Consider the following 27969-nt stretch of genomic DNA (forward strand, 5'->3'; position numbering starts at 1 on the left):
TAACCCCAGCCCAGGCCAGGAATTCCAGGAAGTCCTTTCCTCTTCAATGTCCCAGTGCCCTCCATACGAAAGCTTAACATCATGCCTACTTTAAAGGAGGGATGAGTAAAGGAATTCCGTTGTTTAGCTCAAGGCGTACATTGAAGCATTTGGAACTGAGAGACAGTAAACTGTTAACTGACACAGCATCTGTTGTGAGGGATTATGCCAACATATCAAATCTAGAAATTATGCAGAATGTGAACTTGGGTACTCATTTGGCCTTGCATGCAATTTTCTGTCTTCTGAAGGAATGAATTATAAAACTTATGACAACTGAAATCATACCAATGGTATATGAAAGACTTGCTGAACTTTGATCATAACATCCCTTAAATCTTCTGGAAGCTGTTGAGTTTGCATCAGCTGGTCTCAAGTTAATCGTGGTTGTCTTGTTTGTCGAGGGTGTTTCGGGCTGTAGTTAAAGGGTAGAAGTTTGCGGGTCCATCTTTCCCCCTCTGATACCCCTTATCACCCCCTCTCCCAGCTTGCCTGGCAGATTTCAGCCAGCAGGGACCCAGCATTGCCTAGCTTGGTAATGCCTGCACATGAAAGGACTTTCAGTTACATTGATATTTTACCTGTGACTGATGACATCAGCAAAATTCCTAGAAGCAATGCCTCATTTTCCTTCTAGCCTTGTGAATAGCATTGACTTTTAGAACGTTTATGGGCAATTCTAGATGTGAAAGGATTTCAATTAATTTTTTTTCCGTCAGACAGTTTTATTAACTAAACACCTTCTCTTCTTTTTGGAAGGCCAGCAACTCCATCTGTCATCACACACCATAAAATTTTATGAGATTGGTTACCTGGGCAGAAACCCAACCTCTTTTTAAGGTTTTTATTAATTATAATAAGTTTATGTTACTATTACTTTATTAGAAATATCCATTCTAGAAAGCTAGAAGATATTAATAAGCAAAAGTAAGGTAAAGTGACATTCTCTTACCCAGAGATTATTTACCCTTCAAGGTGTAGAATTCAAAATCTGTTCATGCCCATACACTTTTGTTTTTACCCAAATGAAATGCTGTTCATGCTGGTTTATCAACTGCTTTTTTTTTTTTTTTTCCTGTTAATGCTCTTCACATTTCCATGTCAATACATTTTCATTTTATGTATTACCCAGTCCATTCTCACATTGGCTCAGTTGCCTCTAACACATTTATAGGTACTTTGTTCTAATTAGGATCTACTCTGGGGCTTTGCTGTGCATCTGGTTATGTCCTGTAAACTTCTAAAGTCATGACGTTGACTTTTGAAAGGACCAGGCCATTTGTCCTACAAAATATTGCGTTTTCTGGATTTTTCTGTTGTTTCCTTGTGGTGGTGTTAGCTTGTTCTTAAATCCCTCTATATGGGACAGTTAGATCTAGGCAACATGGACTGAAGTTAAATGGTGTTTGACTAGAATATACTGTAGATGGCATCATATATTTCATAACATGTCACATCAGGAGGCACAAGCTCAGGCTCAATTTTCTTAGAGCGCAGACCTAGAGAGAGTTAATTTAACTGGGAGGTGGTAATTGGGCAATTTATCCACTCCAGGTACAAGAAGGGTTTGGAAGGTATTTGCATGGTAAGTTTAATAAAATACAATGAGTCAATGGAAATGATGAGTAGTAAAATACCATGAAGAAATTTAAGTGGCATTCAATTCACTTTAATTTGCTAAACCCTGAGGGAATTGCATATTTTTATCAGAAGTAAAAAATATGCTTTTTCTATCTGTGTATGTGTATAATATGCATAATATTCCTCTTCTGTTGAAGACTTTTCGGTGTGTATCCTTTTAGCCTTGTGAGTGCTTCAAAGTACTGTGTCACTTTAAAAAAAAATTAAAGTTCTCCTTTTAGCATGCTGTTATAAAGGAGTAACTTTAAAAGAAGCATCTAGGGTAGTTTCCCTTTCAAAATAAACATATTTGATTACTTGATATGTGGAAGCAACTTTTCCCTAGAGATGAAGATGAGAAGAGTCCTAGAAGGAAGTGGGCTTAGTGAAGACTGGTAACTGTGATAAGTATTTCTCACAATTCACTTTTGTTTGTATTGGCTCTTGCTGTTGGCATTGACTTAGGAGGCTCAAAAATTCATATCCTTGGCTTTTCTGAACAATACCGGGTCTTAAATACTAGTACTCGTTGGGTGGGGAAAGGATTTGTGAGTTTAACAATGTCTTTTGCTTTTATGTATAAATGGTATTGACTTAAGAAGAAAACACTAGAGCAACCCAAGGCAGGGAGGGTGGAGAAAGGGGTGGGGTGCAAGGGGATGTATTTGAACCATCACACTTTGTGTAGGGAGATGAAGTTCCCTTGTGATTCCTGGGGAGTTTAAGTACCTGTGCCGTGTATGTACTGAGCCCCACTTAGTCCTATTCTTTCTCCTCCCTTCGTCTCTGACTGCATTGTTCAGGGGTGTACCCCTGACTCAACAATGGAATTTGCCAAATGGTATGAAGTTTGCTGGATCATCACTGTGCCTGAAGTAAAGGGTCACTGAAATGTCAGAATTCTAAGTATGGCATTGTACGATTTTTAAGGACGTCTGCATTTCCCTCACCTGATTTTTGTCTTCCCTACCCACCTCACCCCATGCCCTCCCCCAAATCACCTTAAATGAACTTGTATCTGTATACTTCTGAAAATCCTTACCAGGACTGCCCCCAGGTGTAAGATGCCTCTCAAACTCGAAGACATTCCTTCTACTCTTCATACGTAGCATTTAGATGAGTGCAATTTTCTTTTATCTTACATCTATGGAATGATTTAGGTACCACTATGGCCAGGATACAGATGAGAAGGCTGTGGCTCAACTTCAGTTTTGAGGTTTGGATTTTTCCTTTTAAGCAGTTGGCACATTAAAAAGGCAGACAATTCTTTTGCTTAACAAAGAGTTCTGCTGTTACTTCCTTCAAATTCATTCTTCCTCTTCTAAGTATATGTGGCCTGGTGATTATAAATAGAAAACCATATGATTTGGGGGGCCTATGATTGAGTAATTAAATAACTTATGTAAAAGTTGTTTAACTATCATGTAAAACTTTTCATAATATGAATTTTAAAACACACACACACACAAATCTTTAATTTGTAATTGAAAACTGCCTTTATAATGAATGACCCTAATGATGTTCATACTTCGTGCTTTATAAAGGAAAATACTTACGGTCTTATTGATTTTTCTGATGAGTAAAATGGTACTAACCTCAGCCTGCTATAAATAGGCACTGTACTTGGTTTTGAATTGCTGAATGGTTTCTCGTACAAATGTCTTTCTTATTCTATGAAATACTAGGATTCTTTTTTCCTTTTTATTTCTCATCACATGTACACCCATTAATATTGGAAGGGAATTTCACGTAGAACTTAACATGGAAGCTATAAAAACAAAAATCTGTCAAAGTACAGCATGTTTCCTGGTCACTAGTGATTTGAGTCATAAGGATCCATGCAAAAACAAAGAATTAATTAGGGTCAAACATTATCATAAAAGTCTCTCATTTGTTTTCCTCTAGAATTTTCTGGCAAAATAAAATGTATGTCAAAATTACGCAAAAATACTTGAAATTAAGTCTTGTTAGCTAAAATATATCACATTTGTAAAAGATTCAGTTTTGATAGTGCTGGAAATCTAAGATGGTATAAATCCCTTCTTTCTTAGTTTTATATTTTGAAGAAAAGGCCAAAACCTTTCTTTTATAAACCACTATCATGTAGCAGGGTTTTGTTCCAGCTGAAAAAAATTTTCTGTTTATTTCTACAATATAAATAGTGTGCGAGTCACCCCAGAAAGGGATATACTGGGTATTTCAGAGACCTGAATCATAATCTACTTGGGGGTAGGTCTGGCTCACAAGGGTAAATTTAAGAGTTTCTGCCCTTTGCTGCTGGGGTGGGGGGCGCGTCTAGGAGCATATTATCTCTGGACTGCTTTTGGAATTAAGGGGCACAAGATAAAGTTGGTGATTCTTTTTACCCTAGGCTGAGTAGTGATCCCTGATTGGAAATTCAGTGGAGTTTCGTGGTAAGAATGTTTATGGGTGGGAACTACAGGGTGTGTCTTCCCATGGAACGTCCACTCCAAGGAGAGGTCTGGAGTATTGTAGGCCATGGAAGGGATTAACCCTGGGGTGGGGCAGCAGTAGGTCACTTAATCTTCCCCATACTGATTTTCGGGCAGGAGTTTTTGAAGGGTAGGATCTTCACAGATAAAGAGTATGTGCTTAAAAGTGTTCTCTCCATATACACAGCATTAGTAAAAAAAAAAAAGGATGTTTCAAAACTTTAAGTATTCCTAGAAGTCTTATTGAGCCAAAAGAACTTTTAAGTGACTTGAAAAGGGAATTTCCCCCCCCCTTATGGCATCTAGTGCTTGTTAAGGTACTTTACATATGCAATTTTAATACATAGTGTTTAGCAGTGTTTCTGTGTGGTTGGTACTGAGCTATTTGAACGTTGAGGAAACTGAGGCCCAAGGTCACATAGTGAGTAAAGGAGCCGGAATTCGGCCCTAGGTATTAACTTGTGTTATATGTTTCTTAGTCATGATGCTTTGTAAAAAGCTGACCATTTTTAGTTATGAGATAACCAAGACCCTAACTCTTCTTTCAGGAGCAAATGGGAAATTGGTTTGGGAAGTGGTTCTACTCCTTACTTAAGACAGCCTCTCTTATGCGTTTATCAAAGGAGGATTTGGATTAAAAAAATAAAATAATTGAGCACTTATATATATTTTGTCCCCACTGTGCAACCCGCTTCAGTGCCTGCAGCCTACAGGCAGAAGCCGGGCAATGGTTCCGAGCCAGTTTTGCTCCAGCATGGGACACTGTGTGAGGCCCAGGGGGATGGGCCTGCCATAAATCCAAACCCATGCATAGCACTTATCTTTTTAAATATCTTAATACAAATGTGTAGTATCAGTTTTCAGTTTCAGAACATAAAAGAAAACCTAGCAGTTTTAAATAGAAGAGAAGGGAATGATATTGATAAAAGTGTTGGCAGTTAAGAGCAGCAGGACCTAGGCTAGGCCTTTAGGTGTGTTAATGCCTTTTATCTGGCCTGGCAGGGGCACTGCTGCTTCTACTACAGTCAGGAAGGTGGAGAAGCTGCCCTTAGAGTATCGCTGTGATGCAGAAAGAAAAAAAAAAGTGTCCCATCCATGCTTTGTTTTTTTATACCCATGAGATTAGTTACTGGACAAAGGAGTGCTGTGGCAGCAAAACCCAGCGTCTCACAACCTTGCTTAGCTCACTTTCTTCTTCCTAATCTCGTGCCTGCATATCTAATTTGTAGACCCGTGGTCGCAAGGGAGCCTGGAAAAAGAAACGTGTAGGGTTTTGGCCTCTGTCATAAAGGAAGGTACACAGGAAGGACATTGGTATGGACATTGAGCTCCAGTCCACTATATCCATCCTACCATTAGTACCATTAAAAAAGAATCATGGCGATGGAGGAGACCTGGCTTTGTTTTCCATGACCACATTTCCTGACCTTCCTCACCTCTGACCCTCATTAAAATATCACCTTGGGCCTTTCTGGTCCTATGTCCTGTGGAAGATTTTCCAATCTTTCCAGTGTTTTGAGGGAGTATATATATAGTTGACAAGATATTTTCTTCTAACAGTAATTTAATTTCTGAGAAACTGCCATCATGATACGTTAGCAGCTTCTAGATATAATCTGTTTGCTGTTAGGATGAGTGTTCCTTTTTTTTGCTTCCAGTTTTATTGAGATACAGTTGACATATAGCACTTTATAAGTTTAAGGTGTACAGCGTAATGATTTGACTTACATACATCACGAAATGATGACCACCGTAAGTTTAGTGAGCATCCAGTAATCTCATTTAAAAAACAGTTTTTTCCTTGTGGTGAGAACACTTGGGATTTGATCTCAACTTTCATATATAACATAGAGCAGTCTTAATTATACTGATTATACTGTACATCACATCCCTAGTACTTTTTTATCGTATAACTGGAAGTTTGTACCTTTTGACCACCTTCATTCAGGTGAATAAATACTTTTAAAATAAATATTTGATTAATATGTGCAGTTATACTTTTTTTAAAAACATTTTTAGGAGGTTGGATATTATAGCAAATGGAGCAAGGGATGCTGGAGCTAAACTCTAGTTCTTAATCCCAAAGTACCAGAAAAAAGTAGTTAGTGATATAACTCTGGGAGAGTATTCAGCAGAGTACTTTTTCAAAGGTAAGCTGCAGAGAATAAAGTGTGTGTGTACAATATAAACTTATGTATTTATATATACCTTATTTCTGGATGGAAAGTAATTTAGATGTGGATTTTCCTGGAGATTTCTGATGGGAGTTATCTTTTGGAGAGCACATTATAAGGCAATAGTTCAAGTTATGCAAAAGTGTGGAAAGGAAGGAAGTTATTTCTAAGCTAAAATTGTGTCTTTTGGCATTGTTTTTAGTTCAGGTGCCTAAAACTGTCAAAAGCTGAATTGGCTTCTAGAGAGAAGTAGTGTCCCCCAAAACTTTCCCTCAGTGACCGTTGCTGTGTTATGTAAACCATGTTTCCTTTTCTGGAGGTCCTTGTGTAGTCTTTCCAGTTTTTTATTTACTGATCTTCTTAAAAGTTTTTATGCTTAGTGAGCAAATATAAGATACCAGTTTCTAAGCTAAGAGAAAAAATTGAGGAAGGAGTCTTTGGTTCATGTTTAATTATAGAGAATTTGTATTCATATTTTTATCTTGATATTTGTATTTTTATCGCCTTCATCTGTTTCCTCTCAATGCATTTGAGTATAAGAAAAAAAAGAAAAAAAGCACAACTGGTAAGCTAAAAAAACCAGCTGGCTGTTTTGGAAGTGTTCATGGTTATGTAATTGGCCCAATATGTATAAAACGTCCATCAACTTAAGGGCAGGAAAGTAAGTAGTAATCTTAGCTGAGCATTATCCAGTTACACTCAATTATTACTTATTTTGGAAAACGTCCTGTAAAAGGGGTAATTGCAGAGAGAATATCTGCAATTACAATCTAGATTTTGATGTGAGAAATAGGCTTGCTGATTATAGGTTTTCAGGTAGGTATTTAAGTAGTAATTAAATTAATCTTCTCACCTATTCTGAAATCTGAATAGAAATAATACAATGCTAAAAATATAGAGACTTTTGAGAATTAAGGGATTGGCTAAGTATTCAGCTGTACCCTCTGAACCTCTCTACTCAGGGATAAACACGTTACACACCTCCCTCTGCTTGTCCATGTTATTCATGCCCTTCAAGAACATTGTGTTTCCTTTGAAAGAGAGTCATTCTCCTAAGCACAGAGGTAATACCAATACTAGCTTTTCCCTGTGCCCTGTTTTTGCTTTATATTCTATACTCTTGCCAGAGGGGATGTAAAAAATCAAGAATCTTACTGCCTTAGAGATTGATACCAATTCTCACTACTTTGGAGATTGATACTGTCTGGCCAAACACTCTTGGCCATGTAAACCATGTTTTCTTTTCTGGAGTTCCTTGTGTAGTCTTTCCATCTTTTTTCTTTACTTATCTTCTTAAAAGTTTTTATGCTTAGTAAAATAATAAGATACCAGTTTATAAGTTAACAGAAAAATAGCTGCCCTTCCCCTGCCGTTTTTTCTCAGTCGCTCTAAACTGTCATCATGATCTCTATTAAGATGGAGTATTTGACTCATCCAGTACCCTATCTTAATGTTTTGTGTGTGTGTTTTTTTAAATTTTAAAAACAAAAACAAAAGCCCCCTCTCTTGTGGTCCTGCCAACTATCTCCCTTGTTGCTACTGGAATTAGCATACCTCTGAAATGATAAAGTCAGAAATTTCACTCACTCTACAGATTCTTTTTAAATTTTTATTCATTTGTTTATTTATTTTTGGCTGCATTGGGTCTTCATTGCTGCGCACGAGCTTTCTCTAGTTGTGAGCGGGGGCTACCCTTTATTGTGGTGTGTGGGCCTCTCACTGCAGTGGCTTCTCTGTTGTTGTGGAGCACGGACTCTAGGTGCGTGGGCTTCAGTAGTTGTGGCTCGCAGGCTCAGTAGTTGTGGCTCGCAGGCTTGGTAGCTGTGGCGCACGGGCTTAGTTGCTCCGTGGCATGTGGGATCTTCCTGGACCAGGGCTCGAACCCGTGTCCCCTGCATTGGCAGGCAGATTCTTTTTTTTTTTTTTTTTTTTTGGAGGTACGTGGGCCCCTCACTGTCGTGGCCTCTCCCGCTGCAGAGCACAGGCTCTGGACACGCAGACTTCGTGGCCATGGCTCACAGGCCCAGCCGCTCCGGGGCACGAACCCGCATCCCCTGCATCAGCAGGTGGACTCTCAACCACTGCACCACCAGGGAAGCCCGGCAGGCGGATTCTTAACCACTGCGCCACCAGGGAAGTCCTCTACAGAGTCTTATCCTCCTCTCTTTCCTACTAAAGCCATTCTACTACTCTTTACATCTCTTCTTATATGTTTTTAGTTATCTGGCTTCTTATGCATTTATTTCTTTGTTCTGTCTAACCTCCCAGGTCAGTCATTTAAACTGCCTTCAATAGCCAACTCAGTTTCAAGTTTTCTTTTCTCCCTAGACAAACTTTGGCTCAACATGCCACCAACCGTAAACCTGAATCAGCCGAAATTATAATATCCCTCTTTTCAGTCCTCCAGCTAGTGGGTGCTACTGGAGGGAGAAAGTGGGCCTGGATAACCTGGTGGCAGATTCTCTGCATATATCTCATGTAATTTTCTGAACCTCCATGGAAGTTACTGTTATCTTTTTCTACATTTAAAAAAAAAAGAAAAAAAGAAGAAGAAGAAGATGCCAAGTTGATTTGAATCCAGGCCTTCTGATGCATGATAGTTCAATAGATGCAGTAGTTCCAAATGTCACATCTGCACATCAATCTTTCTTGGGGAGGAAAGTCTCTCTTCCCCTGATTGTCAAAAAAGACTCCTGGGCTTCACTATGGGTCAGCTTTAAGCCATGGTCTTCATAGCAATTCCTATGACCAGAGTAATGCCAGCCTCCAGTTGGTTTGGGCTTGAATTATTGTCAATCACAGTAGTAAGGTTGTGAGATTTTTGCCGCTTCTTTTAGGCCATTAGGGCCCACTTATGTGGCTAGCTTATGGAAATCACCACCCGCTAGTCACCAGAACTGCTAAACTGTACAAGAAGTATGAAATAGATATTGAGGAAGCAACTGACAAGAGTCTATTATGGTGGCTGTTATTTTTATTCCCTATAATGAAAGGGCTTCTTACACTTTCAAATTCTAATAGTTTATTTCAGATTTTGTTACAGAAATTAAGACTAAATCATAAGAGAGGAACATCTGAAATCAATAATAGAACAATTTTGTGGGGTTTACTTTCTCCAGAAGCCTCATATGGGTCTAGGGAAAGTTTTTTTTTTTTTAATTTATTTATTTATTTTTATTTTTGGTTGCCTTGGGTCTTTGTTGCTGCGCGCGGGCTTTTTCTAGTTGCGGCGAGTGGGAGCTACTCTTTGTTGCGGTGCGTGGTCTTCTCATTGGGTGGCTTCTCTTGTTGCGGAGCACAGGCTCTAGGCGCACGGGCTTCAGTAGTTGTGGCACTCGGGCTCAGTAGCTGTGGCTCACGGGCTGTAGAGCGCAGGCTCAGTAGTTGTGGCACAGCGGCTTAGTTGCTCCGCGGCATGTAGTATCTTCCCGGACCGCGGCTCAAACCCGTGCTCCCTGCATTGGTAGGTGGATTCTTAACCACTGCACCACCAGGGAAGCCCATGTGTTCAAATACTCTTGATTTATTTCTCCATGCAGCAAGGACAACTTTGTTAACTAGAATTATTTTTATACTTAGAAAAACTGTAAATTGAACTTAAGACATAATATTCATCTGAAAAGTTAGATGTATTATCTTTTAAATGTCACTGCTTCATTCAGTCCCTTTATTACCATTAGCTTCCTATTTTATACATGGCTGGTGTAAAAAGTCCGCCTTTTGGGGAGAGGGGGTTAGGATTTCCTCTAGCTATGTTTTTATTTATTTATTATTATTATTATTATTTTGCGGTACATGGGCCTCTCACCGCCGCGGCCTCTCCCGTTGCGGAGCACAGGCTCCGGACGCACAGGCTCAGCGGCCATGGCTCACGGGCCCAGCCGCTCCATGGCATGTGGGATCTTCCCGGATCGGGACACGAACCCGTGTCCCTTGCATCGGCAGGCGAACTCTCAACCACTGCGCCACCAGGGAAGCCCCTGTAGCTATGTTTTAATTGAGGAAGACCTCAGCTGTTGTCCATATATCAGCTTCCTATTTTCTTCCTGGAGAATAAGCCTCAGATGTTATTTTTCCTTTCTTGGGCTCAAACACCACTGAAAACACCCCAGCGAGTAGATAGCATAGTTAAATGATGACTGGAAATTCTGTACAAGGTTTATTTTTGCTACCATAGCAACTACTAGCAGTTGCATTGCCTCTCACTTTTGGATCTCCTAGCGCACATGAAAACGTTTGGTGTAACTTCCCCTGCTGGAAGTTGTGGCTCTCTCCCTGTTTCATCATAAAGAGCTATTGTTCTTTTTCCTTTAAGAAAACAAAACAAACAAAAACACAAACAAAAAAACCCAACTCTAAATCTTTGACTACTTCAATTCATTCATGAGGGTCTCTAGAAGTTTTCTCATGAATGTCTAAATACCCTTATTTTTATATCCATTTACTTTTTATATTCATCATTTTAAAAATCATTTATTGACCCTTCTGGTACCAATGAAATTGAAAAATGAAAATGACAAATTTCCTGCCCTAAAGGAATCCACAGTGTAGGAAGGGAAACAGATAAATGCTTCCTAAGTATCATATAGAGCTTTTGCACTCTGATTACTTGTGAATGTCCTCTGCTAAGTGCTTAGTGAACACAGGGCAGGGGGCTAGAATGTTCCACTGGGAGGAAGGGGGATGGGTTAGGGATGTCTTCTCAGAGGGATTAACATTAGAACTGGCTTGTTAGGGACTTCCCTGGCGGTCCAGTGGTTAAGACCCCGCACTTCTACTGCAGGGGGTATGAGTTCCATCCCTGGTCAGGGAACTAAGATCCTGCATGCTGCATGATGAACTGGCAAAAAAAAAAAAAAAAAAGGACTGGCCTTTTAGAGAGAAGCAGTGCTTTGGACAATGGATGTGCACACATCACCAAAGGAATTCATGGAAGCAGCCATGCAAAATAATTATATATGTGGACACCTTCTATATGCTTTAGCAGTGTGTAAGGAACTTGGGAGGACTAAAGAGATATCTATGAATTATTTTGAAAGAATGGAACTTAAAATTTAGTTAGAGATACAAAATACAGACCTGAAAATAGAACAGTAAGACAATCTAGGATTATAAGTATTGTCAAGTGTTTATGGTGTGGCTTCTGCATCTGTGCCTGTGGGGATAGCACTCCCTTCTTCAAGGGTCTTAAAGTGTATTTGAGAATATAAAACACACATAAATGAAACTTTAGCATTTTAGTCAGTCCATAAAATTAATATGAATGAAATTAGAGATCAGTGCTGTGAGCACTATGAAATGAGAGAAACCATCATGAGTTGAGGAGAGAAAAGAATCCTGAGAAGGTTACAGTGGTCCACTTGGACCTGCTGCTTCTCTTCTTCATGGCCTAGTTTGGCGCCTAGAAAGAGTGTAACAATATCCACTCCCATCAGTAGTGTTTGATGGTTTGAACTTCATTCTTACCTCTTGCTGCAAGATTAGAATGTCTGATGCCATTATCTCTTAATCTTTGATGTGCTTGGAATGTCTGGGATGGAGGAAGAGATTTTAGTGTTTGGTTCTGGCCAGCCCAGCCAGGGCACGTGTTTCTGACACTGATTAACTGGATGGCCTTTTTCAGGGCCACAGCCCACAACCTGAGAGGTATGCACCCTGCCTTTCTGAGAGACCTGTGGAATGTTGGCATCTATTGTTGGATTATTGCTGTGGAAGTCCAAAAATACATAGTCGTCATACTCACATACTAATCTTACCTTTGTATAATATAAGAAAAAAATGTTGGAAAGTGACAATTTACTGAACTATTGATAACTTTTTAAAAATAAATTTATTTTATTTACTTTAGTTTTGGCTGCATTGGGTCTTCGTTACTGTGTGCAGGCTTTCTCTAGTTGGGGTGAGTGGGGGCTACTCTTCATTGCGGTGCGCGGGCTTCTCATTGCGGTGGCTTCTCTTGTTGCGCAGTGCGGGTTCTAGAGAGCACAGGCTCAGTAGTTGTGGTGCACGAGCTTAGTTGCTCCGTGGCTTGTGGGATCTTCCCGGACCAGGGATCGAACCCGTGTCCCCTGCATTGGCAGGCAGATTCTCAACCACTGCACCACCAGGGAAGCCCAACTATCGATAACATTTTAAACCTAGCCATTTTATTTTAAATATAACTTTCTTTGGGAAGTTATAATTTTCTAGGAGATAAAACTTATACTTGCAATAGATTTTCTTACTATTTCAAACATTCTAATATGTTCAACTTTTGTTAAACATTATGATTAAGTGGTATATTAATAGACATGTTACCTTTATATCCTAATTGCTGTTATGAAGTGTAAATCTTTCATCAGAAATCTACTTGTTATGTTAATAGCAGTCTTAAAATATCTGGCTGGTTTTTTTAAATTGTGATAGAATACACATAACATAAAATTTACCATTTTAACTATTTTAATGTGTATAATATAGTAGCATTTAATACATGTACAGTGTTGTGCAACCATAACTATCCAGTTCCAGAACATTCATCATCATCCCCAAAAGGAAACCCATACCCATTAAGCAGTCACTCCACATCCTCCCTCCCCAGCTCCCGGCAATCACTAATCTGTTTTCTGTTTGGTTTTTGATGTATATACTTCGATGTCATAGCTTGCAAAATAATGGAAATACTCTGGTTTGATCCTTATTGCTCAGTTTATATAGTGGTATAATAAAACTTTTCAGTTTGTTAGACTGATTTTCTGATCAGGTGAGTATTTTTTTAAAAAATACATTAACGGGAATTCCCTGGTGGTCCAGTGGTTAGGACTCCATACTTTCATTGCCAAGGGCGCCTGTTTGATCCCTGGTTGGGGAACTAAGATCCCACAAGCCATGCGGCACAGCCAAAAAACCCCACAAAACCAAAAAACACCAAAACCCAAAAAATATTAACCATCATAGAGAGTTTATTTAAGGATAAGCAGCTCTACTTTAGAAATTTTCTTTAATATTAAAACATAAGTAATTCTATTAATGGAGTAAAACAACCTCACAGAATTGAAAATAAGTAGGTCAGGCATTTTCTTAAACTTTTATAATACTGAGAATGAACGGCTATAACTGTGCTAGCCATCAAGGTTATTCACACTTTTGTAATCTGTGGAAATCTAAAACTGTAAAACATAAAACTAAAAGGCAATGCAGGGCTTCCCTGGTGGCGCAGTGGTTGACAGTCTGCCTGCTGATGCAGGGGACACGGGTTCGTGCCCCGGTCCGGGAAGATCCCACATGCCGCGGAGTGGCTGGGCCCGTGAGCCATGGCCGCTGGGCCTGCGTGACCGGAGCCTGTGCTCCGCAAAAAAAAAAAAAAAAAAAAGTAAAAGGCAATACAGAGTAACAGATGAATTAAAAGTATCATCTAAATGAAAAAATGTCCTAAATTACAAGGATAAAAATTCCCTTTTTCTCTACTGTATAGTCTTCTCTGAGGCTAAAGGAAAAATACCATTATAAAATAATATATGAGTTTGTTCAGGTTTAAAATTATATGCATTGATAATACATGATATTATCAATTTATTTAGAAAAACATTTTTACTTTTTCCTTAAAAAGCAGTAGTGACATTTGAATACCTAGTTATGCTCTTGATATCTGTTGAAAAGTATCTGTTTTATTGGTTTTCTCTGTGCGTGTAGTTCCTTTATGCCTTCTAAAAAAAAAACTGTTTTGAGCACAGAGTGCTTATAGATACACTCTTTCACAGTGAAGCCCTTTGAAACAAAATCAGGTGGGAAGATTTAATTTGGAGCACATTTGGAATTAAATTTGACTTTAAGTTTAGCGGGCAAGAGTGTAGGTCTAGAGTCAGACTGCTTGGGTTCAAATCTTGCCCCTCAGTTGTACTACTTCATTGACAAGACTCTCTAAGTAGTTCTTATCCTTAAGTATCTTGCAAACAGGCAGAGTGCCTGTTTGTGGGTTGTTGTGAGGAGAGTGAAACAGGGCCTGAGGAGCATTCTACAAAGAGCCTGCCGTGCAATAAGTGTCCAGTGGGTGTGAGCCGCTCCTTAGCCCCGTGATGATGCCAAAGCATTCTTTATCTAAAAATTAAAATGTTAGTCCAACATTTGTACAACTCATTAGGAGCAACTTTATTTTCAGCACCCTTTCACAAAACTGTTCCAACCCCTCTCCTTAAGTATCCACATACTTTTTTTCTTTGGACATGGGCCGTTATTGTGATGTTTTTGTCATATAGATATGAGGCACCTAAAAATAAGACTTTCTGATTAAAAAAAAGTCTAATCATTTAACACAAAGTAGATAAATGGCTATTTTCTATGCATTATTCATTGTGATCTACGTATAAGGTGTTGAATCTTGTTTTCATGTTTCTGATTCTAAAGTCGTGAAAATTACTTTTACAATTAAAATGCAACATTGTGCACTTCAGAATATTACAGAGGAGGACACATTACTCACCGCTGGCGAAATTCTGGAGGGGCGTATGTGTATTTAAAATTCTCCCAAGATGAGAGAAACACCAAGGGGAAAATATGCACATCACAGGCAAGGTATTCTTAAAGGGTGTCTGTTCTAGAGTTTGACGAAGTGGAAGAACACATTATTAACTGGGAATTATATTTACCCCTTGCCCAGAGACCTCACAAGGTGACAACGTATCTTCTTGAAAACACAACCTCTCCACTATGTCTTTGCTTACCCTGCCTTTAGATTTCCACTTAGCCTGGCGGAGACACTGGCAGCACCGCCCAGGGCAAACAGTATTTAGGTTTCTAAATCAGGCACAAAGCTGAAAATACACAAAAGTGGAGTGGTTGCTAAATAAATAGGAGTCCTGCAGCTCCTGTCCGTACTTTGTGGTGATGATGTCTTTGTAGAGCTCATAACCCAGTATCCTGGCAGTCACGGAAAATAATATTTAATTCTTCAACTAATGTTTAATTATTAATTATTTTCCAAGAGGAAGCCACACTAAAAAAGTTGGTCTAGGAAAAGCCCTCATGAAAAATCTCAAAACTTTTCCATGTGACTCACTCAGAATCCCTTAAAAAAATAATATATATGTGTGTGTGTGTGTGTGTGTATCTTTAAGTTTAAATTGACTACTAACTTATAAATTAAAAAATTTTAAACTGATTTACCTCTTTTTTAAAGGGGGAATTGAATAGACTTACTTTCTAAATTGTTTACTACAAAGGTCTGCTTATGTTCTCTTTGGGGCATTAGAAATCTCAGTAAGTGTTTGCCATTTCAGTGCTGCAGGCACTGTGCTGAGGACTTTCTCTATGTTACCCCTGAGTACACATTACTACCACCCCATTTCACAGATGAGGATCTAAGATAGAGTGAGGATAAGTAACTTGCCCTGGATCACACAGCCACTTAGTGACTAGGCTGGGAATCAGCCTAGGTGGTCAGCTCTATCTTGATAGACTGCCCCACATTTAGCAAAAGTAGCACTTTGCTTGGATTGTAGGACAGGGGAGTGATGCTGTAATTATGTACCTAAACTAAAAAAGGAATAAAAGTTATCATAACTTTACCCCATAAAATATGAAAAGTGCATGAGGCAAGCTTTGTTCTCAACAGGCCTCACACCTCAGGAGCAGTACAACAGGAGAACTTTCCACAGATGGAGGCCTGACCCACATTTCCCACCTGCACATCTCTTACTTTGCTTTTAGTTTTGCATCTAAACTAGTGGAACTCAATCCCCAAAACTTTTCTTCTTTCCTCCTAGACTGAATTACTGGGACAGTGGCTGATGGAGGAGCCCTGGTGTGTACGGTCTCTGTTGCAGGAGCTGAAGGGCTTTGTTGGCAGAGGTGCTCGCAGGGGACCCTCCTGCTCTGAGGACACAGCCCTGCCTGGGCCTGAGTGTCTGTGGGAGGCTGGGAGATGTCCTGCAGTGAAAAGACTGACAAGGTATCTCTTGTCAGAATTTAGATTCTGAAGGGAGCTGGTTTTGCGGGGGACAGCCAGACCAACAAAACATACAAAGAAAAATAACAGTGATATGTGTTTTGAAGAGAATTAAAATAGGGTGATGTGATAGCAACTGCTTTGCTACTGTAGATGAGATACTTGAAAGTCTACAACAAGCTGAGATCTCAGTGATGAGGAAAGTTCAAAGGGAAAAGCATCCCAGGTCTTGGGAACAGCAAAGGCCAGGCTGTTAAGACTGGGAAGGCTTATGGATAATAGGCCTACAAGAAAACCAAGCCTGCTGGGGCACAGGGGGCTATGAAAGCGCTGTGAGGGCCTGAGAGGGCCAGTCTTGTTGGGCTTCATTCAAGGATGAGGCTTTTGGGATTCATCCTTAGAGCCGTAGGAAGCCTTTGGAGGATTTAAAACAGGGAATGAATTGATAGTTTATGTTTTAAAATGATCACTGTGGAAGTTTTTGGAAGAGATTGGATTGCGGTGTGAACGCAGAGGCAGGGAGACTGTAGTGGCGTTGCCGGTGGGAGGGGGTGGTGGGTGGACCTGGGATGGTTGTAGTGGAGATTGAGTATATGGATGCAGCATCTATTTCAGACTAAATGTGGGCAATGAGGGAAAGAGAGGACTCGAGTTTAATCCTTAGGTTTTTGGCTTGAGTGGGCTGTTTATTGAGATGGCAAAGACTCAGGGAGGAGAGACAAAGATTTCACTTTTGGCATTGTCAAGTTTAGGATGTCTAGTTAGATAGCGACTGGGAGATGTAAAGAAAATGGGTAGCAGTACCCAGGTAGGGTGACCATGCAATTGATTGTGGAGCCGGGGACACCTTTGAGAGTGAAAGGAGGGTGAAGTGGGATTTGGATTTTAAATACTGAAGCTGGGACAACAAAGGCAAATCGGGACTGTCTTGGCGAACTGGAATGTATGATACGTAGGAATCTGCTTCCAGGCAAAGATTTCAGGATTGACAGTATCAGATGTTTAGAATACTACAAAGGAGTCAAGGGAGATAAGAATGGAGAAGAGACCTCTTCTTCAATATCCACCAAAATAGCGAGCATCACTCGTGATAATAAAAGCATAGGACAGCCTTATCTTAGTGGGGTTAGGGGGTGGCAGCCAGATGGGTGTGGACTTCTGAGTGGATACAAGGTAAGAAATAGAGATGGAAACTATAGTTACTCTTTTAAAGAGGTTTTGTTGTGGCGAGGGATGTTGGCGAAAAATATCTAGAGTGCTATAAGAGAACACTGAGTCTCATCAAAACCCGAAAGGAAGTCCCAGAACTTCCCAGTGGAAGTTCTCAGTTTTATTTTAGGCTACAGCTGCGTGAGATTCAGTATTGCACATATGGAAGAAGAACTAATGCTTCTATTAGTGAAAATAATGGGACATGTAATTTTGGATCAAAGTTTCTTTTGTTTTTATTTGAATAATCTGTATTTGATTTTGAATATCCTAGAAAAATCTGAATTGTTGCAAAGATGAACTTTGATTTAAAAAAGGACTGACTATAAAACTTACCCTTTCAGATTACACTTGATTCACATCAGGGCTCATATTGTTTTGGGTTAGTGGGGTGAAGCCGTGTAACTTAAGTATCAGCTTCCATTGACTGTATCGGGGTTTCCATGTAGAAAATGGTGCTTGTCTTGAACCAATTGGAGCATCTGCAGGGAATTTACCTGTTTCTTTTTCCTTTTTACAAAATTAAATGATCTTTTCTCTGAATCTGATTTTTATATACCCAGCTTTCTTCACACTATCTACAAGTAATTTTTTCTTTACTATTCTATGGATGTGTTTCTTAACACTACCATCTAATGATTAAATTATCTAGTAAGATGTTGCTTAATTTTTTTAAAAAATTGCCTGTGTTGAGAATCTGCAAGCATTTATAACTTTATAAAGGAGACAAAAACGTTGAGTTCTCCGGTTTTAAAATTGCTTAGTAAGGAGTTACTTTTAAAACTACCGTGCAAAACACATTCTCTTCAGAAAAAGGACCTGTGAAAATGTTACACGATCATTCCCGGAATGATTTTGTAAGACCAGTGAATTCCTTCTTTTACATATTTGCCAGAGGTAAGGAGTGCCTGGCACTTACACACATGATAAACAGAAGAGTCAGTAACAGGACAGGAAAGTCGGTTTAACATTCTCGAAGTGTAAATAGTCAAAGGAGCAGTACTGTTTCATAGAGACTTTCTGAAAGAATTGTAAGTATATATGATTTGTAAAACTTTTATAATAATTTCACATTTTCTAATCATCTGCTTTTAAATATGGTCTAATATTTTCCTTTGAACTATTATTACTCAAAAATTTTTAACGTGTGTGAGAACCATCAGAATTTTTATAGAAAAGGCTGAAGATTTTATGGGCTTTTGAATTGGTGTTTTGGAGAGTAAATTACCTGATTTATTTTCCTTGACACACTTAAATGTATGGGCAATGATGTGACTTACGATTGTTTGAGAAGAAAAAAAATTTTAATATAATAATTCATTAAACTCCATGTATATATAAAATTAATTACTGCTGTTCATTTCTGTTCTTGATAACTTTCAAGCTTTAAGATGTGGTAAAATTTCTTCAAATTATCATGAACATTTCAGTAAGCAGTATGATAATTATACTTATCTAGGGTTTTCACTTTTACAAAGTACTAATCACTTTCTTTTTTAATACTTACAAGAACCCTGTAAAGCAGACTTTGGATGTTTTCTTCATTCAACATCAGTAAACAAGCAAGCTGAGATTTCTGAGGTGTGAAGTTACTTAACAGAGAAATTCAAACTAGAATGAAGCATTTTGATTCCTAGATTTGGGCTCTTTCCCTTATACCGTCCTGGCATGGGACCTCTCTGTATCAACACCCCTTTAGGTAGTGAGTAAAAACAGCATTTAGTAAAATTTACCTGAATTAAAAAAAAAAAAACCACGCAAAAATTCCAATGGTTAACACATTACTCTTAGAGCAGACCCTGAATGTAATATTAACTCTGTCAGCATGTAATGTGAATAAGAAAGTTGCTAGTGGAAATTCTAACTTAGCTGGTCCTTGATTACATATAACCTTGCTTGCTTAACTAACCAAAGAACACGGCTTGACTCATCACTTCACTTAGAGTACCGTACTTCTTTTGTAAAAATGTGAAAATATGATTTGTAAAACTTTTTTTTTTTTTTTTGTGGTATGCGGGACTCTCACTGTCGTGGCCTCTCCCGTTGCGGAGCACAGGCTCCGGACGTGCAGGCTCAGCGGCCATGGCTCATGGGCCCAGCCGCTCCGTGGCATGTGGGATCTTCCCAGACCGGGGCACGAACCCGTGTCCCCTGCATCGGCAGGCGGACTCTCAACCACTGCGCCACCAGGGAAGCCCGATTTGTAAAACTTTTAAAATAATTTCACATTTTCTAATCATCTGCTTTTAAAAATGGTCTAATATTTTCCTTTGAAAATATTTATTCTCTTTTTAAAGGCCATACTAACCCCAATAAAGATGTTAAAGAAATAAAAATAAAATAAAGGCCATACTAACCTCATCCCTTAAATAGATGCCTGGCATTATATAATCTTAGATGAAATGTGAAAATGAGTCTTTTTGTGTATGCTAGAATTTGGGGGTAGAATATCTGTGGAGATTTGGTGACTTAAAAAAATAATAAGATGAAGAAAAATGTGAGCTAGCGTTGTCTTGTGGTGGAAACTATTTTTTTCCACCTTTATTGAGATATAATTGACATAGAACATTGTGTAAGTTTAAGGCGTACAGCATGTTGATTTGATACACTTATTTATTGCAAAATGATTACCACCGCAGCTTTAACTAACACCTCCATCCCATCACATAATTACCATTTCTTTTCTTTATGGTGAGAACATTTAAGATCTACTCTCTTAAAACTTTTCAAGTATGTAATAGATTATTATTGGCTATAGTCACCATGTTGTACATTAGATTTCCAGAATTTATTCATCTTATAACTGGAAGTTTGTACTCTTTGACCAACATCTCCTATTTTCTCTACTCCTTAGCCATGGTTAACACCATTTAGTGTCTGTTTCTCTGAGTTCAGCTGTTTTAGATTCCACATGTAAATGGTATCATACAGTATTTGTCTTTCTCTGTCTGATTTATTTCACTTAGCATAATGCCCTCAAGGTCCAGTCATGTAGCCACAAATGACAGGATTTCCCTTTTTCTCCTAGCTGAATTGTATTCTGTTATATATATAAAATAGGTTATATCTATAAATCTATCTATATATATCTGTGTCACATCTTTATCCATTCATCCATTGATAGACATTTAGGTTGTTTCCATATCTTAGCTATTGTGAATAATGTTTAAAGGAACATGCAAGTGCAGATATTTCTTTGATATCCTCTTTTTATTTCCTTTGGATATATACCCAGAAGTGGTATGCTAGATCATATGGTAGTTCTATTTTGAATTTTCTGAGGAAGATCCATACTGTTTTCCATAGTGGCTGCACCAATTTACCTTTCCACCAACAGTGCATAAAAGTATTACTTATAACATAGATGTTTAGTATTTAAAGAAGTCTTCTTAGAAATGATAAGATTATAAAAACCTTAGAGAGTAGAGAAAAAGTAAGAATTATTTGTATCTAGGAAAGATTTTACATGTTTCAAATTATAAATCAACTTGCTATTATAAAATATATCTTAAATCTGGAAAATAATTTGATAGAATCAAAGTGGTTTTATATATATATATATATATATATTTTTTAAACAAGGGCTATGTTTCTAAATACCTTGTAGAAATCTGACTTGGATAATTCACATTTAGTTTTCCCATGGAAATAAATACATGAGATTTATATTTTTCCAGTTTCACTCACAAAGAAACCTTATCATACCTAAGGTTCACATAAGTCAAAATAACATAAAATGCAATATCATATTTTATCTCCCTTGTTATTGTTATTATCTCCCTCTGGTTAATTGCTGCTAAACACACACTGAGGATTAAAAACTAAACAAATCCATTTATCCATGTAGTCCATGAGGTCAGATAGTAGAGTCTATAAATAAGCAGATTTAATGATGCCATTAATAAGGAAGAGGAGAATGTACTTCTCCAGTGTCTTGTTTACTCCCACTAAGCATATGTTCTTTAGAAAGCAAATTACTGAATCAGATGGAATAGGAAAAACTAAGGTGAGTAATAGAATTATTTAACACAAAGTCATTATACATTCAACATTAAGAGCATAATTATATTCCATGTTCATGTTTGAAATGATTATGCATTAATCTTTAGAATTAAATTTGGGTATTTTCTGCAGAATCTTGGAGTTATATAGTTATGACTTTAAATGGATTGTGTGGATGCCTTCTTATCACTCATTAACCTTGTCAAAAGAAAGAGGAGATTTATTTGTACAGAGACAGATTGCAGTGGTTAGTCTATATATATATATGGAGATGTACAACTAGAAACTCATTTTTTCTAAACCCCACAGTTTCAGTCTTCCCACAGTGCTGTCCCTGGTAATGACTCTGTTTCCCCCCTTTCCTTTTTTTTTTGAACTTGAGCCTATTGTCAATTATGTCATTGAACTCTGAAGTCATATGGAAAGTCCTTGGTAATTCTATTTGTCAAGGTAACTTGTTTGTTAACAGTTTTCACTTTGTAAAAAATGTACCTACCGAAGCTCTTTTTTTTCCCCCCAAAGAGAAACTCTTTGGAAAACAATGTAAAACTGTTGTTTAAACAAACAAAAAAATTGGATGGAGTATTAAATTGATGACTGGTTACATTTGATTGAGGGTTTCTTGGGTTTTTTGTTTGAGAATTACTCTTGTGGAATCACATAAAGATGATTTACCAGTTTTCATAGTGAATTGGAAAAAATTGTTGGTCAAAGTTACCTGTCATTTCTTGAAGGGCAGCTATCAATACATTAAAAGAGATCTCATCTAATTCATGAAAATATGCAATAGTCTATCAAAGAGAAATAGAAAAAGAATGTAGTTTTGCTTTTGAGATAAAATATAAATAACATTCTTTATCTTTTCTAGTTTTTATTTTTTTTTTTACTTTTATAGTTTTCCTAAATGTAAAAATAACATGGCAATGGTGCTTAAGAAATTTGGGGGACAAAAAGGAGAATATAATTGTCTTTTTGTGAGATCACTGCAATAAATATATCCAATTAGTTTTTATTTTAGGATCAAAAAGTGAATGTGTTGTTATTATTTTAGCTCTTTTATCTTGGCATTTATAATAACAGGACCACACCTATTATACCAGAATTCTTGTGTTAAAAAAAAGTTGTTAATGGCTTTGATATTCTAAGAGCTATTTTTGAACAAAATGTTTGCTAAGACTTTGTGCTGTATTGACCACCAGTACTTGGCATGTTATATATGCCTTTGTTTCTAGTTCCACCTATTTCCTCAGGGAAAGTTTATATAAATGAGACTACTGTATATTTCTTTGTCATTTCCTTCTGTTGTTTCTCAGGAGGAAGAGTTGCAATGGATTTTACAGTATTTCTACACTACATTAGCTACCTTTCTGTGGAAATGAAACATATGGTAGTTGGGAGGGCCTGGAATAGTATTCTGGGTTGCTTAAATCAGGCAGATGACACAAAATTTACTTTTTAGAATGTGGATGATTTCCTTTATTTGAAAGGACTGTGGTTTTATACAGCACAAAGGCATGGTTCTGATGAATTAGTCTTTAGCATACACGTCTCATGGTTTTCTTCAGGTGAGTCAGTGCTTCTTTCAGATGTTGTCCCCAAGAAAGTAATAATAAATTGTATTTATTGGATAAGTTCACACAATGTTGGTTTTTTTCTTTCCAATCTGTCACTCCAAATAGAACTTTAAGATCTCCGATTGTTGTTTCATCAGAGCTGGATGCACACAGTAGGAGACTGAGCAACAGAATGGCACGGGAGAAAGGAGATGGGCTTGGAAATGAACTACCCTGGGTTAAAACCTAGATGGGCAGTTCACTCACTGTGACTGAGGACAAGTTAATTCTCCTCTTGGGGATTTGTTCCTTATGTTGTAAAATACAGATAACAGCTACTCGCAAGGTTGTTGTTAAGAATTAACCGTAATGCACACATAGCTTCCCGCCCATTGTATCTTAATACATTGCACTGTTGATGTTATTAATGGGTGCTTTACCAGTGCTCACTGATTGATCAAACTAAAGACACCTAAAGAGAAAGGAAGATCAAGGTAACATTTGGGACTTTTTGTGTGTAGTTGAGTAAAATGGGACAATAATAAACTATTAAGTTTTTGAGTACAGGAACTGATTTTTATTTTCTGTACCCAAAGTTAGTGTAGGTGCTGAATAAATGCTTGTTGTATGGGAGTGTGTGTGTGGGAAACTAGTGTTTCTTTACCTCCTGGTGCAGAGTTCTTTCTCATGTATCATAACCTTTAACTCTGTATGATTACTCCATTAAGGGAGCTCATTTTAATTTATAATTTCACCTTTTTCACAAACAGAAATATAAAGTACATTCTTACTTGCTGATGATTGCAGGAGAATATATATAAAATAATTTCTTTGGAAGAGTTGACTAACAATGTAAGAAAATATTAGTAAAAGGTAAATGACTTTATGTTAGACGGGAGGAGGAAGAGAAAACTGTTTTAAAGGGCTATAGATGTTAGGAATCCTAGTGGTTGTTTGATTTTTTTTGTTTGCGGTACGTGGGCCTCTCACTGTCGTGGCCTCTCCCGTTGTGGAGCACAGGCTCCGGACGCGCAGGCTCAGCGGCCATGGCTCACAGGCCCAGCCGCTCCGCGGCATGTGCGATCTTCCCGAACTGGGGCATGAACCTGTGTCCCCTGCATCGGCAGGCGGACTCTCAACCACTGCGCCACCAGGGAAGCCCAGTTTGATTATTTTTATACATTGCTTTAAAGACAATCAGATTTTAGTGCGATTGGGAATAATTTACTCCTTGTACAAGTTTTCCTTGTTTTCTGAGAATCAGGGTCAAATGGTGAAAGGAAACTGTCATTTCATACCAAATATATCAAATGCCCTATCCCAGTGTGTTTCTAAGAAATAAGGTTTTTTTTTTTTTTAATTGGGAAAACATTTGAGGACCTGACTCTATGTGTGTGTGTGTGTGTATCTATCTGAAAGAGAGAATTCATTCATTCAACAATATTTTATTAAGCACCTTCTTTGTGCCCAAAATATTCTAGATCCTTCAGGATATAGCACTAAACCAGAGAGTAAAAGTGCCTGGACTCAGTGAGCTTTCATTCACTAATCAGAATTCACTAATCTGAACTAATCACTAGTCAGAATTGTGACCATTTAAAGTAAGCCATTGGAACATTATTGTCATTGTATGAAAAGTATAGAGTATGTAAACTGGAATCTCTTTGCTTAGTATACCATTATGTGCTTGCAATAAATAAAGAAATACCTAAAGATAATTAAGGAAATAGAAAGGCCAGGTCTTTCACAGAGATTTTTATCTCTGTCAATATTCTTTGTCAATAAATATTATTTGGTTTTCAGTTTCGTTATGATTTTTTAGTTATGATGGCACAAATAAGATTTTTAATAGATTTTTTACTTCCCTTTACTAAATTATTTACTTGGAGATTGAAAATAGTCATGAAAGCATTTAATTAATAGGAATGAATTGTTTCTGGGGGAGGGATAAATTGGGAATTTGGGCTTAACAGATACATACTGCTCTGTATAAAATAGATGGACTGCAGGGACCTGCTGTGTAGCACAGAGAACAATATTCAGTGTCTTGTGGTGGCCTGTAGTGGAGGGGAATCTGAAGAATAACCTGTGTGTGGTGTGTATGGCTGAGTCACTTTGCTGTACACCTGAAGCACTGTGGGTCAACTATACTTCAATAAGAAAGCAGGGGTGGAAAGAGAAATAAATTGTTTTAGGTAATTCTTCCTTGGATAAAAGGGATTATTTCTACAGAAGGTTAAAAATTATAGTTTCTGGAGAGTTATACTTATGTATTTATATCTCACTACTGTTTAGATTATTATTCTATTGAGAGAAAAATTAGTACCATTTCTGACATGTTTGATCTGACCCATAGTGTTCTAATTTTTTACTATCTGTCTTATAAAATTCAGCGGAAATTAAGAGACAGCTGGTGTGATTTTTGCTTGGACTGCAGGTGTTTGGATGAACTAACTAAATTGAGTTTTGGGTCGCAGTTTCTTAAAAGATTTGTCACTGAATGGATCAGAGTTTTCCAGGAATCTTATGTCTAGTAATACTGTAGAAGCTCTTAAATTTTAGTCAGCTCAGTCACTGGGTCAGGTAAGATTTCCATTCCCTTAGTAAAACATGCCGAATGGCTGTCCTGGCACAATGAACCCCCAAAGCAGTAAGCTACTTTCTAGATTGCCTGTACATGCCTCTTGTTCTATTTTATCAAAAACTTGTTTTGACTGTTTCCTAACCTGTTAAGGCCTGTTTTTCCAGTTACTTATTGTAATAATGTAATTAACCTAAATAATCACATGATTTGAATTCATTAAGAGAGTTGTCCTATAAAAGCGAAGTTAAATACTTCAGAAAGAATCTGGTGAGCCAGCTACCCTGTCCCTCCAAAAAAAAGGTACTATTGAATTATATGTGAATGAGACAACTGAAAGAATGAAATAAAATGCTAAAATCAAGGAATTTGCATTCGAATTGCTTGCAGGTGTCTTGAAATCCTTGGCTTACTTAAAAAAGTTAGAAGCGGAAGGCAAGCCTTTATGTGCTAATTATACAAGAAGTACAAGGTGAAAATTTAGTCAGTGGGCACAGCTGCAAATACAAACATTTCACTCTCCATCAATGAATAATTTATCTGTGTATTTTAAGTTAAAATGACTAAGGTTTACTTGAACTTTGATTTCCCACTTTAAGTGGTTTTTTAAAGTAACCTACTGATTAGAAATGTTAAAGGATTTTTGTTATATTTGCATTCCTTTTTTATCATTTTCCTAAATCTCTATTCTCAAACTGTTTTCTGTAAGATAACATTAATATCTATTCTATTTATATATTTAAAAACTCGATAGATTTTTTTTCTCCAAGTGAAAATTTTAAATATATAAGAAAAATACAGAATACATTTATGCAGTTTTATGTGAGTTTAAAAGTACAGTTTGGAACTACACTTTGTTGTATAAGCAATACTTATGGGGGAATCTTATCTTTTCTGGGTTTAGGTAGGAAGCTAGTATATAAGTTAAATGCAGTTATGCTGTGTTTCCATTACACCAACTACCTCTTCCTTTGTTAGATATGTTAGTCTATTCAATGATTGTTACTTTGTATCTTGTCTTAAATATATTTAATTATATTATTCATTATATTTATTGTATATTTAATATTTATACTAACCCATTGATCTGTAGTTGAAAGAAGAATGGCTTAATGGAAAAGCAGAATCTTATGGTCCTTGAGCTGTTTTAATTATAATCAAAATGTTTCTTGGATAATCAGTTTGTGTCTGAAGCTCTGTTTGGTACAGTCTACATGTGGCTTATAATTCTTGAATATCTATTGGTCTTTCCTGAATATGTGATCATTTTAAATGCCAGTGACTTCAAATAACTTTGAGGAATCATGGCTTTAAACTATTTTCTTGTGCCTGGTGGGAATTGGGAGGAATTATTACACTGAGTACTAGGGAGAGGCTATATTGGTTTTGTTGTGAAGTCTTCACATGAATGATGTACCAAGAAGGGGTGTGTATAGACTTGCCTGTAAATGTTCATAGCAGCATTATTTACAATAGCCAAAAAGTAGAAACAACCCAATGTCCATCAATTGGTGAATGGAGAAGTAAAATGTTGTATATTCATACAATGGAATTCTGTTGGGTAACAAGAAGTAACAAAGTACAGATACATGGTACAACATGAATGAACCTGAAAAGAATTATAGTCAGTGAAAGAAGTCAGACACAAAAGGACACATATTGTATGATTCCATTTATATGAAGTATCCAAAAAGGCAACTATATAGAGACAGAAAGTTGATTAGTGATTGCCTAGGGCTTGAGATGGGTTAGAGTGAGGGCAAAGATATTAGAAAGAAAAATGATGATCTTTGCATACCTGAAGCACTTACTAGGAATAGGAGAGTGGAAGAAGTAATAAGGACTTTTGTTTTTAAATATATCTTCTGTGCTATTATTGTACCTAACAAAATTAATAGTTCCTTTTGCATGTCATCCAACACCCAGTTTTTATTTAAATTTCTCTAAGTCTCTTTGTCCAAATTGGATTGAGTTTCACGCATTACTTTGGTGGTTTTGTCACTTAAATCTCTCATTCTATATCAGTTCTTACCCCCGCCCCCATCTTTTTCCCCAAATTTTCAGTTTGTTAGAGAAACTGGATTGTAGACTATCCACATTCTAGATTTTGCTAATTATTATGTTTGATAATTATTAAACAGTTGAACTATTTGAGCATAATCAGAAAATGACTAATTCTTCATCCAAAAGAATTAATTTTCCACAGAGCTGAGAGCAAGTAAGCTAGCATTTAGGAGCCTGTAGCAACTGTTTAAAATAGAAATCAGCAGTCTTTCAGAAATTAGCAGCCTTAGGTGTTCTAAGACTTGATTTATTCTGTTATATTGCTACATTTCTCCTGGTAATAAGATGGATGGAAGACAGTGGGAAACTGTGAATCATTCTCCCTGAGGAAAGGTGAAAGGGGCCTAACAAG

At 37.4% G+C, this 27969-nt stretch overlaps 1 protein-coding gene and 1 non-coding gene across 7 annotated transcripts in view; one reads left to right on the top strand and one right to left on the bottom strand.

Moving 5' to 3' along the window:
- COBLL1 (cordon-bleu WH2 repeat protein like 1) overlaps positions 1–27969 on the top strand; it is a 159770-nt gene that overhangs the window by 48309 nt on the left and 83492 nt on the right. Inside the window, exon 1 of one of the 6 annotated variants that reach the window (XM_024735918.1) lies at positions 18430–18448. The exons of the other annotated variants lie outside the window; for them this stretch is intronic. The gene's annotated coding sequence lies outside the window, so the exon portion shown is untranslated. Of the gene's footprint in view, positions 1–18429; positions 18449–27969 lie in introns of those variants that run through there. 6 annotated transcript variants of the gene reach the window in all.
- LOC112393661 (small nucleolar RNA SNORA42/SNORA80 family) lies at positions 4790–4922 on the bottom strand. The gene has a single exon (XR_003001975.1). It is a non-coding gene; the product is annotated as a small nucleolar RNA SNORA42/SNORA80 family (small nucleolar RNA).

The sequence above is a fragment of the Neophocaena asiaeorientalis genome, unplaced genomic scaffold (genome assembly GCF_003031525.2).
Source record: "Neophocaena asiaeorientalis asiaeorientalis breed wild unplaced genomic scaffold, Neophocaena_asiaeorientalis_V1.1 scaffold72, whole genome shotgun sequence".
Taxonomy (NCBI): domain Eukaryota; kingdom Metazoa; phylum Chordata; class Mammalia; order Artiodactyla; family Phocoenidae; genus Neophocaena; species Neophocaena asiaeorientalis.